Source organism: Coccinella septempunctata, chromosome 1, assembly GCF_907165205.1.
Source record: "Coccinella septempunctata chromosome 1, icCocSept1.1, whole genome shotgun sequence".
Classification (NCBI taxonomy): domain Eukaryota; kingdom Metazoa; phylum Arthropoda; class Insecta; order Coleoptera; family Coccinellidae; genus Coccinella; species Coccinella septempunctata.
Genome location: NC_058189.1, coordinates 55,316,227 through 55,328,797, shown reverse-complemented (window position 1 = coordinate 55,328,797; position 12,571 = coordinate 55,316,227). Strand labels below are relative to the sequence as shown.

At 34.3% G+C, this 12,571-nt stretch overlaps 1 long non-coding RNA gene across 1 annotated transcript; it reads right to left on the bottom strand.

Moving 5' to 3' along the window:
* Positions 1-4,607: 4,607 nt before the first annotated feature.
* On the bottom strand, positions 4,608-5,728 carry LOC123317924. Its single transcript, XR_006538221.1, has 2 exons — positions 5,499-5,728; positions 4,608-5,036 (listed from the first exon to the last, which is right to left on the bottom strand). It is a non-coding gene; the product is annotated as an uncharacterized LOC123317924 (long non-coding RNA).
* Between the last annotated feature and the right edge of the window lie 6,843 nt (positions 5,729-12,571).

Sequence of the window (12,571 nt, the reverse complement as noted above, 5' to 3'; positions counted from 1 at the left end):
TGATTATGAAATTCATTTTTTTATACATTCTTTAGAAAGAGAGCAGTAGAAACTCTCACAATATCAAATAATATAGCAGACAATATAGTAAAGAAATGGGGACAGAAAGAGATCGTACAACTTTTTCTTTTGCCATATCTCATAAACCTAGAAGAAGAAAATGTAAGCGGAGTTCCATGTAAATGTAGATTATAGGTATAAGGGGGGTTTCATTGCCCTACGACCTCAAGGTCTATTGTGCTGTTCTCGCCATCACGTATAATAGTATACAGCTCGCCCTATTCTAGAGTTCTAATGAACTCCAGTATCAGGGATGGCTTCAAGCAGGAGATTACGACGATATATTGAAAAATTCTAAGCCTACTATAGAACCAAACAAGATTTCAATGTCAAAATATTCAATTACTCAACATATTCTCCTCTTAATTCTATACATTTATTACAACTAATCTGCAACGTCTCTGGACCTTTCAAAAAAAAATGTTTCTTCTTGCTCTGCAATACATAGCTTCACAGCTTTTATTACCTCCTCGTTGGAAGAAAATTTACGACCTCTTAACCTTTTTTTCAGTTGAGAAAAGAGATGATAGTCGGATGGAGCCAAATCTGGTGAATAAGGGAGGCGTTCTAGTAATTCAAACCCTAAATCACGAATTTCTTGCATGGCAACATGAGATTTGTGTCCAGGGGCGTTGTCCTGGAAAAACAAAACACCTCTGGATAGCTTTCCGCGTCTTTTCTCTTTAATTTTTTCCTGTAGAGTGGTCAGTAATATCGAATGGCAATCTCCGGTTATTGTTCTACCCTTATCCAAAAAATAAATCATGATTACTTCATGGCAAAACCAAAAAAGACCGAAGCAAGAACTTTTCCACCAGATTTTCGGACACGACACTTCTTAGGCTAGAGAACCAGAGTGTCGCCATTCCATCGATTGTTGCCTTGTTTCTGAAACTTAGAAATGTACCCAAGTCTCATCCATAGTAAAAATTCGGTTTAAGAAGTCTACATCGTTTTCAAATCGAGCACAGATCAAACGCGATGCTTCTACCCTTACACGCTTTTGGTCAACATTCAAACATTTGGGGATCCATTTTGCAGAAATTTTTCTCATGTACAAATTGACTATATGATGAACGCGTTCGTATGAAATATTCACTGCTTCAGATATCAGTTTTAGCCCAATTCGACGGTCTGATAAAATCATGTCATGAACTGCATCGATATTTTCGACAACTGACACAGAAACTGGCCTTCCCGATCATCATCTTCAATGGAAAATTTACCTCAATTTAAGATTTCAGTCCAATTTTTCATGGTCTCATACGAAAGACATTGATCACCAAGGGTATTGAGCATATCTTCGTAAATCTGCTTACCTCTTAACCCTTTTAAATACAAGTACTTGATGATGGCTCGATACTCCAATTTTTCACACACAATTGTATTTTTTTGCATTGGCTATCAAGGCAACCTCGCTTATTTCACTTAACTCTACTCAACTTCACTTGACTTTATTTAATTTCACTTAATTTCTCTACTCTAGTCTGTTTTTTTCTCCTCTACTCTACCAAAGAGAAACTCCTCTTCCTCTTTGACTCTACTGTACTTAACTTTTTTGTAGTCTGAAGGCTTTCTTATAGGGGCCCTTTTCCAACAGTTAAAGTGCCGTTAAAATCAGCTGGGCCAATCCAAGGATTACCTCAGACAAACATACAGACAGGCAAAAATCTCGCAAAGAGTTGATTAGGTTTAGCAGATAACAAGCAAATAGCTCAAAGAACTTAAAAAGAAGTCATATCTATACATTCAAAAATTACACAGAACATTCCAATTTAACTCATTCTGAAAAATAATGGCCTCGAAATCATCAGGAAATTCATATTGCGGAAAACTATTAACCAACTGGTTTATAGTTTTCTCTTCTTAAATTCTTTTCGAGGAGCATGCTCTTAGGCTATGGCCAGACCTACTTCGATTCAATATGCACCAAATTTTTCTAGGAATATTGAATCTAGGAACGTTTTTTTAAAAGTTCAATAAAATAATTAAACCTTCATTAAAGAATTTACACGAATTCCATTCCGAATGCCAAGTTTCTTTGTCACTTTTTGTGAACAAAGAATATTCTCAAATATTCAGTTGGTAATAAGGAGCTCCATCCAATAACAATCTCATTACATTACATTCTCTTCCATATATTCAGAAGGGCATTTTCCAATTATTCAGGTTGATTATTCCGAAGGAAATATACAAAATATTCACTTGGCTTTCGTGAAGAGAGGCAGAATGGCCTCATAAGCCTACCGCACACAAGCCCAATAAAAACATTCGTGGAAAATCTTCTCTAAAAATCTGTTCGTTCAGTGAAAAACTGAGTGAGGAGTTTTTCGTTTTTCACGACAATGTATGAAGAGAGTTTGAACTCGTATTTAATAATAATAATCAAACACAAATGGATAATTAATCAATTCAATTAATAGATAATTTTTTGATTAACCTTCGGAATCTAGCACGATTAAAATCATAAACCTTCTCCCTTCTTGAATAACAACAGTTTTTGTTATGAGATTTCGAAACTTAATAAAAAAAACCGTCTACCATCCAGGCATTCTTTCGGAAAGTACTGGGGTTAACACGTTGAAATTTGATACATAAATCGAGTATTTCAAGTATCGATTACATGGTGGTGTGTCTGTATTGTTCGACCTGCAAAATATTTGAGCACATAATACCTCCGAGGCGATAAATACCACAGGCAGGTTTTTTTTTATTTCGTGGAAAAGTTCGAATACATGTGGTTGGTTAATCATTGTTGCAGAATCCTCTCTTCATTCTTTCAAGTTCACATTAATTTTGTATAAAGAAATTTTATATTTGAATGAATCGTTTGATCATCAAAAATTCTGTTATTTTCCATATTCATATTAACATTAACCCATCAAAAAATCCAATACATTGAGAGTCCCACAAACTTGAAAATGCAAATTGAGTTTTTGGTAACGTGTACGTATATCTATATCATAGTTTTCCTCTTTTTTGTGACATATATATGTACATGTACTCTTTTGATAAAGAGCATTACAATTTTTAACATCAAACAATAATAATTATAGCATGTCAATGAAATACATTTTTAGCGTAACGGGGTACTACCCTACAAGTGATTAGGGAAAAACCCCAGTAAAAAATCCTCTCCCATTAGTGAAGTGGATTGTAAGAGATTAAACTGTTAACAAAATAAGCTGAAATATTTCATATTGAAGGGCATCTCGCACTGCAAAAATTGATCCTATGCTCGAAGGATAGGAATCTTCTCCAAGTTACCTGAAATAAAAAAATTTAAAGCAGAAAAATGTGGGATCATAAAATTATGTTGTAAAGGATTTTTCAACAAGAACTTTGTTTTTCACTAGGGCCCCACCGGAACTACTTGAGAGTTTTGACATTTGCTTTTTGACATATCTATAGTAGAAACTTGGGCAATTGTTACAATAAATTCCATTTCACTCAAAAATCGTTTCAAAATAATAAAAATTCACTATGAAAATGATGGATCTGTAAAAGTTTTACATTTACATTTAAATTTTGTCCTACTGCTGAAGATATGGATATCACAAACATTTGTTTTCAACAAGACGGTGCCACAAGTCACACATCTACCGAAAGAATGGATTTATTGCAAAACCAAATTTCCTGATCGCATAATTTCACGAAATTCAGCCGTTAAAGGGCTAGCTCGATCATGCGATTTAAAACCGCTGGATTATTTTTTATCGGGTTATGTTAAAGACACAGTCCATACGGAGCCATTCGAATCGATTGCAGCCTTAAAACTTAAAATTCGTGAAGTTATTTACGAAATGTGCCCACCACTTTGTCGAAAATTAACGATTAAACGATTAAAAACTTTGATGAAAGAATCGACATCTGTAACCGTGGTTGTTTTGCACATTTATAAGATATCATTTTCCATTCATAATTGCCAAACCTTTTCTGAATAAAATAAAAATTTGAATAATTGTCATCTGAATTTATTGTTTTATTTTGATTTACAAAACAAAGTTCTTGTTGAAAAACCCTATATATGCCAGATTGACCTAAAATTTCCAACCCAATTCAAGAAAGATTCGGAAACTGCATGAATTGCACTAAAACCATCCTGAAATTTATGAATGGTACAACGATTAACTAGATTTATGGTTTTTTCTGATAGGAAAAGCATACTAATGCAACGTCCGTGGCCTGTTTTTATACGATTCAAAAAACCTCATATTTTCATGGAAAGATAAAAACCTAGAACTCTATTAGAGGGATCAGTAACTAATTCTTGATTGAAAATGGAGCACGTATTCCATGCAGACTGCCGAATGTCCTTGTTCCTTACATTCGAATTAAGGAAAGAGTTGTACCATACCTAAGGGTTCATTTATCTAAGAACGCAGACGTGTAACCAATTAAGTGTTTTTCCTCTCTTCAGAGATCTGTTAGTTACTAGCTTCAGTCGGAGAGGTGGTCGGGGTTAATAGGTTGTAGCTAGCCCGGAACCTATTTTCAAAATAGAAAGCAATTTCGAAGGCTTTGGTTCCCACACAAAAACAAATTTATCCACTTTCAGAGATTTATTAATAAGATAGACTAAATTGCTCAAATTAGAATAAAAAGTTAAGAGTGAAATATTGAAAAATAGCTGCTTACAATTGGATTTAAACAATGAAAATTATTATGAATAGCTTCGAAGCGCAATGTCTCAAATGCAAAATGAAATAGAGCATACGAAATTATATAAATTGGATATCGAATGAAATAACAAAATATATAACAGAATACTTCCATTAGCAATTAAAATCCAGGTGAAGTGCTCCTATGCAGGAAGAACCATCTGATTTGGTACGATACTGTACACAGCACCATATAAGGATTTCCAGGTTCTGATCACCACAGTTTTCAGGTGTGATTGATTCTTCGAAGTTGGATGTTGGTCAACGAAGTTCAACTTGGAAATATAAATCGAAAATCTGGGCTTCACCCAAAAACTGTAAAATTAATTTCTTTCAGAGACCGTTCAGTAGAACATATTATTGTCCTTGCCGTCCATGTTTCGCATAAAAAGTTGTGTACTCAAGTATAAAAAATTACATATGTGAATCGACAGCCATTTTTCAAAAATAAAATAATAATAATCTAGCAAATAAAATTGGAACTGATTTTAACCGTTACATTGAATTATGAATATGGAATGAAAAATTTTTAATGAGTGAATTGAATTGAAGGGAACACTTTAGTGAAGATTTATTTTATATGGCGTGAGATTTTGAATATGAAAATGATCTGAATAATGAAATCTATAAAAAAATTAATTTTGAAGCGAATGAAAATGAACCTGAACGGCAAGGATGAATCGAATTTCGTTTGAAAAAAAAATCTTTGTTGGGCAGAGGAGATTGTAAAAACAAAAAAAAAATATACATATATTTTAAAATATAAAGGCATCTTACCTCAATTTTTAATTGAGTTTCACTAAACCAATAGAAACTATGAAGTACTAACTAAATCTCAAAATTTGATACCAAAAAATATCTATATCAAGAACTCAACTCTGATGACTTATTTCATTCACCAGACAAAGCAGAAAAGAAAGAATAAAATCTTCGAATAACCGATTAATATCTTATCAGATTGAAAACATGCGCCCATCTGCAAATCTGAATTCTTCGATACACGTACAAATGCAGTGGCCGTACAACAAATATGTAATGAATAAATTTGAATTTCAAAAAGAAAAAATTGTAACGATCGTATCGTTACAGACGCTACTCGAAAAAGTAATTCCTGTTTTGTTTCTGTTCCTCCTGTTCCACTGTTTTGGGTAATGTATTACACGTTTGTGTTCCTTTGTAAAAAAAAAATTCTAGATTATTCTCTATACATCTAAGATCAGAATGACGGATAGCAAGGGCAATATCATCAGCGTATATAAATCTCCCAGAAGTAGTAGTAAGGATATCGCACAGATATAAATTGAAAAGTTACCTGATCCTTGTGGAAGACCGTTAAATTACTACTATTATCATCCACAAAAACACGAAACCTTTTAGCAGCATTTTTTGCTAGTAAGCGAACAGTGAACCATCTTTCCACACTTCAATTGTCTATAAAGTTTGAAAAAAAAAACCATCCTCCCCTACTGTGTCATATGCTGCATATAAATCTACAAATGCTGTTTCTGTTTTTGGTTTATCATTGAAACCTGCTTCAATGAAAGTGGTGAGGCTTAGAACCTGATCACAACAATTTTTATTTTTCCTGAAACCCCCTTGACAATTTTGGAAAGCGTCTTCTAGAGTCTATTTAGGTCTAAAAAGAATTAGCCTTTTTCTGATCAAATGGTTGTATCAGAAAAATATTTCATCTGGTTTTCTTGTGATTTTCTGGTTGTGTGGTCAGATTACTTCTATATCATATACCTGTCTATCTACACTGTAGAAGCAATAGACTTTTATGAAACCAATGTTCTCACATCCCCTTATGTACATTTCAAGACTAGACTCAACACCCACCTTCATTATCTCACTTCTGTAATCCATTTATATGTTAGTAAAGCTGACCTTCGTAGTTATATATCACTATTCGATAGAAGGGGAATAGATCCCTTGCTACCCTAACAAAGGGGGGCGTATTTCCAAAACAAGTGTTTGTTGTGAGTGTCAGTAATGTATCATTTCGATTGCCTCTTTTTATACGCCAGATGTATTTTCCTTTCATTTATCTTGAGGGAGTCGTTCAGTGATCCGTGATTATATAGGAAATTCTCATTCTGTGGAAGGAAATTGATATGATCAATTATTGAAAAGTTCTTCTTCAACGTTGGAATACACGAGGATATATTGAAAAATTCTTAGCCTACTATAGAACCAAGCAATTTCAATGTAAAAATATTATTACTCAACATATTCTCCTCTTAATTGGATACATTTATTACAGCGAACCTACAACAACAAAAATTTTTCTTCTTGCTCTGCAAACCAAACCTCAACAGCTTTTAGTTTTTAGTACCTCCTTAATGGAAGAAAATTTACGACCTTTTGAACTTTTTTCAGTTGAGGAAAGAAATGATAGTCGGATGGAGCCAAATCTGTTGAATAAGGCGGGTGTTCTAGTAATTCAAACCCTAAATCACGAATTTTTTGCATGGCAACATGAAATTTGTGTGCAGTGGCGTTGTCCTGCAAAAACAAAACACCTTTGGATAACTTTCCGCGCCTTTTCTCCTAAATGTTTTTCCGTAGAGTGAATAGTAATGTCGAATAGTAATCTCCGGTTATTGTTCTACCCTTATCCAAAAAATCAATCATGATTACTCCATGGCAATCCCAAAAACTCAAGCAAGAACTTTTCCAGCAGATTTCTGGACACGAAACTTCTTAGGTTTTGGAGAACCAGAGTATCGCCATTTCATCGATTGTTGCGTTGTTTCTGGATCGTTGAAATGTACCCAAGTCTCATCCACAGTTACAATTCGGTTTGAGAACTCTACATCGTTTTCAAATCGAGCACAGATCCAACGCAATGCTTCTACCCTTGCACGCTTTTGGTCAACATTCAAACATTTGGAGATTCAGTTTGCATCAATTTTTCTCGTGTCCAAATTGACGTTAACTATATGATGAACGCGTTCGTATGAAATATTCAGTGCTTCAGATATCCGTTTTAGACCAATTCGACGGTCTGATAAACTCATGTCATGAATTGCGTCGATATTTTCGGCGACTGACACAGAAACTGGCCTTCCCGATCAGTAATCATCTTCAATGGAAAATTAACCTCTTTTAAAGCTTGCAGTCCAATTTTCCACGGTCGCATACGAAGGACAATACCAAGGGTATTAAGCATATCTTCGTAAATCTGCCTGCATCTTAACCCTTTTAAATAACGGAACTTGATGATGGCTCGATACTCCAATTTTTGGATTTTCACAATTTCGGTGGACATCTTCTTTCTTTTAATTTATTGCGTAACTCTGGTTTACTTTTTTGACCTCAAACTTCACACTGACACTTCTAATGAGCTATTGTTCGTTGCTATGGTAACGAAATATTTTTTTTATGCATGGAACTGGTCTAGGCTAACTAGATATCAATACATCCTCGTAAAACTATAAGAACAAATATTTCTTAAGAATGATAACAATCTTTATTGTATTAGGAATATGATATTAAATTCAAAATGTTCAATATGTTTAATTCCTTATAAATATTGTATAGATATGGCCAATACTGGATGAAATTCCTTAACTAAACTGATGAAGAAACTGAATTACATGATTTTTATTAGTATGAGTTTCAGGTTTCAGAGTTCTCTATTCGCAAATCCAATTACCGTTCAGGGCGCTGCGAAATGTAAACAAACTTTGACGTTTGTCAGTACTCTTTTCGAGATTTGTATGGCCTAACAGAGTTTTTCTAGTAAAAAAAGATTTTTATGGCAATTATCGGCAGTGAATTGATTGATTTAGTTTCTTAAAGAAAGATCAACATTCTTTGGAAATACTTCTATTGAAAGGGATGAATTGTGGAATAAAATCGAGCGATGATATTGGTGATGCACTGTACCTAGACACAAATGCTTTCTTGAAGTAAACCTAGGTAATAATGTTGAGGTAGCATACACTGAGTTTGTGAAGGAGGTAGAAACTAAACATCTTGATAAGTAGAACGTTTATGTGAAAGTTTTAAAATTTCTATTTAAAATATTTCAATTATGAATAGGTATTCCTAATACTGAAATCTCAAGAGACATAAATATGATTCAACTCGTGGAACAAGTTCTACAGATGAGAAAAGCATTCATTTGGAAGTATGAAAATTATGAAATTGTATTTCTAAATCATCAATTGAATTAAGCAGAAAACTCTCGCAAAGAAAAATCGTTTAACCTAACTCCTGCCAGTTGAAAGCACTGGTATAAATACCTCTTCCAATATTTTTTCGAAATCAATATTTCTATTCAGAAACTCAGACAATAATCCCAATGTAACTTCTCCAAATAATAATTATAATACTTTGTTCGACAACGTGAGATAAGAGAAAACATAAGAAATAAGACTTGTTTTGACTTTGAAGTACTGACAAAGTAGTTTCGTAATTCAGTCGGCACAGGTCGTGTAGATTTTTGGATTCGCCAATAATTAGAGCAGCTGCCGCAAAATTTCTGCTCTTTGCACCAAATACTTATCACCATCTCCTTCTGACAGATTCAAAAACGTTATTTAAAATGAAAGGATCATCGTTAATTTGATGAATTCTATGATCAATGATCTGAACCATTTATGCTACTTCAATTATAGTAGGGAACTTTCAATCAGCATCCAATACAGTTATAGCTTATCCTGAAAAATTCAAAACATAAGACTGAATATCCCGATATCCCTGTTATGTGCCATATACGCCTCTATTCTTATTCCATGCCGATCCGTTTCCCGAATGTGTCTTGCTCAACACGAAACACATCCATTGGAGTGAGTGATAGATCCCTTATAGATTCGTCACGGCACGAGTTTTTCCGCTTTTCAATCATCCTCGAACACTCCATGAAAAACAATATTTCGATTCCGTTCTCCGGGAAGATATAACTTACAATGATGGATTCCTTGTGTGATCCCACACAAATGGCACTTGTGACAGAATGAGATGACATAAAAATAACGACTTCCATGCCGACAAGTGAAACTTGCGTGCATGATCGATGGGGGCGTAGTACATCTACGGTCTCCAAGGCCAAACGCAGGAGGATATTTCAATTCAAGTATGATCTGCTGATGAGGGTAGCAAGAATTGGTCAAGCAAAGAATAACAGTTGTTCACTTTCAGTTCGAGATCCGATCTGCTTATGATACCGCGTGTGTCGCTTTAATATATTACTGATGCCCGTTTCCACCTCTATCTACGGTTTCCACCAACAATCCCTTAACTTTAAGAGCCACCTAGTTCATTCAAGTGAAAATTACGTTTTCGTTTTCACCAACGCTAAGGACCCTCTTTTGATAAGGAACAACTGTGGAAATGGATACCTATTGATACTATTGACAGTAAAGTTGTGGTTAGTATTGAAGAAAGAAATAATAACGAATATTTGTCGGTATTTATCTATTTAGTGAGAATTCATTAATTGTCAACTAGTAGAGATAAAAATGCAAATGTTTAGGTTATTTTTTTTGTATTTTGACTACTTCTAGAACGGAATCAGGCAGATAACAAGTAGGTATCCCATCATCTAAACCAGTGGTTCCCAACTAATGGTCCGCAGAAGCCAAAATATGGTCCGCGAACTTAGAACATGGAAATTAAGTCCTTGAATGATTTACAGTTTTTTCATTTATGATTTAAGCGCTGCTCTCAGACCAAACTGTTTAATAGATGGCGTTAGTGAATAGAATCAGTAGTACAGTCAATACAAACTTGCTGAAAAATTTGAGAACGTCGCAAATATATTCATTTTTGAAGATAACCTTCGAGCTTTTATTTGCAAACTTCAATTGTGATTATACGTAAAAATTTCCAAAATGATGGAATTTATTGAACAATCGTCAAGACCGTACAGTTCCATCGAGCTCCATAAAATTTTCAGATTTATTACTAGAAGAGTTTCTCTTTCAGAATCTGTATCACATTTCCATCTACGGTTATTGCTATTGAGAGATAATCCACTCGAAAGGTGACTATCGAAAAATTTCCAAAAAGATGGAATAAATTAAATAATCGTCAAGACCGAACGGCTGCACTGAGCTCAATAAAATTTTCAGATTTATTACTAGAAGAGTTGCTCTTTCAGAATATGTATCACAATTCCATCTACGGTTATTGTCATTGAGAGATAATCCACTCGAAAGGTTACTATCGAAAAATTTCCAAAAAGATGGAATAAATTAAATAATCGTCAAGACCGAACGGCTGCATTGAGCTCAATAAAATTTTCAGATTTATTACTAGAAGAGTTGCTCTTTCAGAATATGTATCACAATTCCATCTACGGTTATTGTCATTGAGAGATAATCCACTCGAAAGGTGACTATCGAAAAATTTCCAAAAAGATGGAATAAATTAAATAATCGTCAAGACCGAACGGCTGCATTGAGCTCAATAAAATTTTCAGATTTATTACTAGAAGAGTTGCTCTTTCAGAATATGTATCACAATTCCATCTACGGTTATTGTCATTGAGAGATAATCCACTCGAAAGGTTACTATCGAAAAATTTCCAAAAAGATGGAATAAATTAAATAATCGTCAAGACCGAACGGCTGCATTGAGCTCAATAAAATTTTCAGATTTATTACTAGAAGAGTTGCTCTTTCAGAATATGTATCACAATTCCATCTACGGTTATTGTCATTGAGAGATAATCCACTCGAAAGGTTACTATCGAAAAATTTCCAAAAAGATGGAATCAATTGAATAATCGTCAAGACCGAACGGCTCCATCAGGCTCCATAGAATTTTCCGATTTATTACTAGAAGAGTTGCTCTTTCAGAATATGTATCACAATTCCATCTACGGTTATTGTCATTGAGAGATAATCCACTCGAAAGGTGACTATCGAAAAATTTCCAAAAAGATGGAATAAATTAAATAATCGTCAAGACCGAACGGCTGCATTGAGCTCAATAAAATTTTCAGATTTATTACTAGAAGAGTTGCTCTTTCAGAATATGTATCACAATTCCATCTACGGTTATTGTCATTGAGAGATAATCCACTCGAAAGGTGACTATCGAAAAATTTCCAAAAAGATGGAATAAATTGAATAATCGTCAAGACCGAACGGCTCCATCAGGCTCCATAGAATTTTCCGATTTATTACTAGAAGAGTTGCTCTTTCAGAATATGTATCACATTTTTATCTACGGTTATTGTTATTAAGGGATAATCTGCTTGAAAGGTAACTATCGAAAAATTTCCAAAAAAATCTATTAAATAATCGTCAAGACCGAACGGGTTTTTTACAGGTGGTCCCTGCTAACAAGAATACTATAAAAGAGGTCCCTGGCCAAGAAAAGGTTGGGAACCCCTGATCTACACCTTCACTAGTATCCACCAGGCGTTCAATAAAAAAATTCTCTCAGGACCATTTAATTTAGATTTATTACTAAAGGAGTTGCTCCTTCGGGATATTGGTCAAATCCAGATCTACGATAATTTTTCTGGGAGATTTGCGTGTCGAAAGATGTGATTCGAAAAATCCCGAAAAAAAGGGGTCAGCTAAAAAGTCGTCAAGACCAAACGATTACACTGAGGCAATTCCTTGAAATTCCGAGTACGGGCCTGACTTCTCACGTAGAGGTATATAGCAATCAGTTGACAGGATTTCAGTCTCAATTAGTCTATGCTTAGTACATCAAAACCATTGAACTACTACTTTAGTTCAAAGTTCAATGATCAAAACAGTACCCATCACTTTGTATCTTTGTAATTTTTTTGACATTCGTGAATTGGTTGAAAGATGGGCGCCTGTAACTTCTCAAATGGCGAGTAATAAATTTTGGAGACTAGTTTTTCTATGGACATTGCTTGT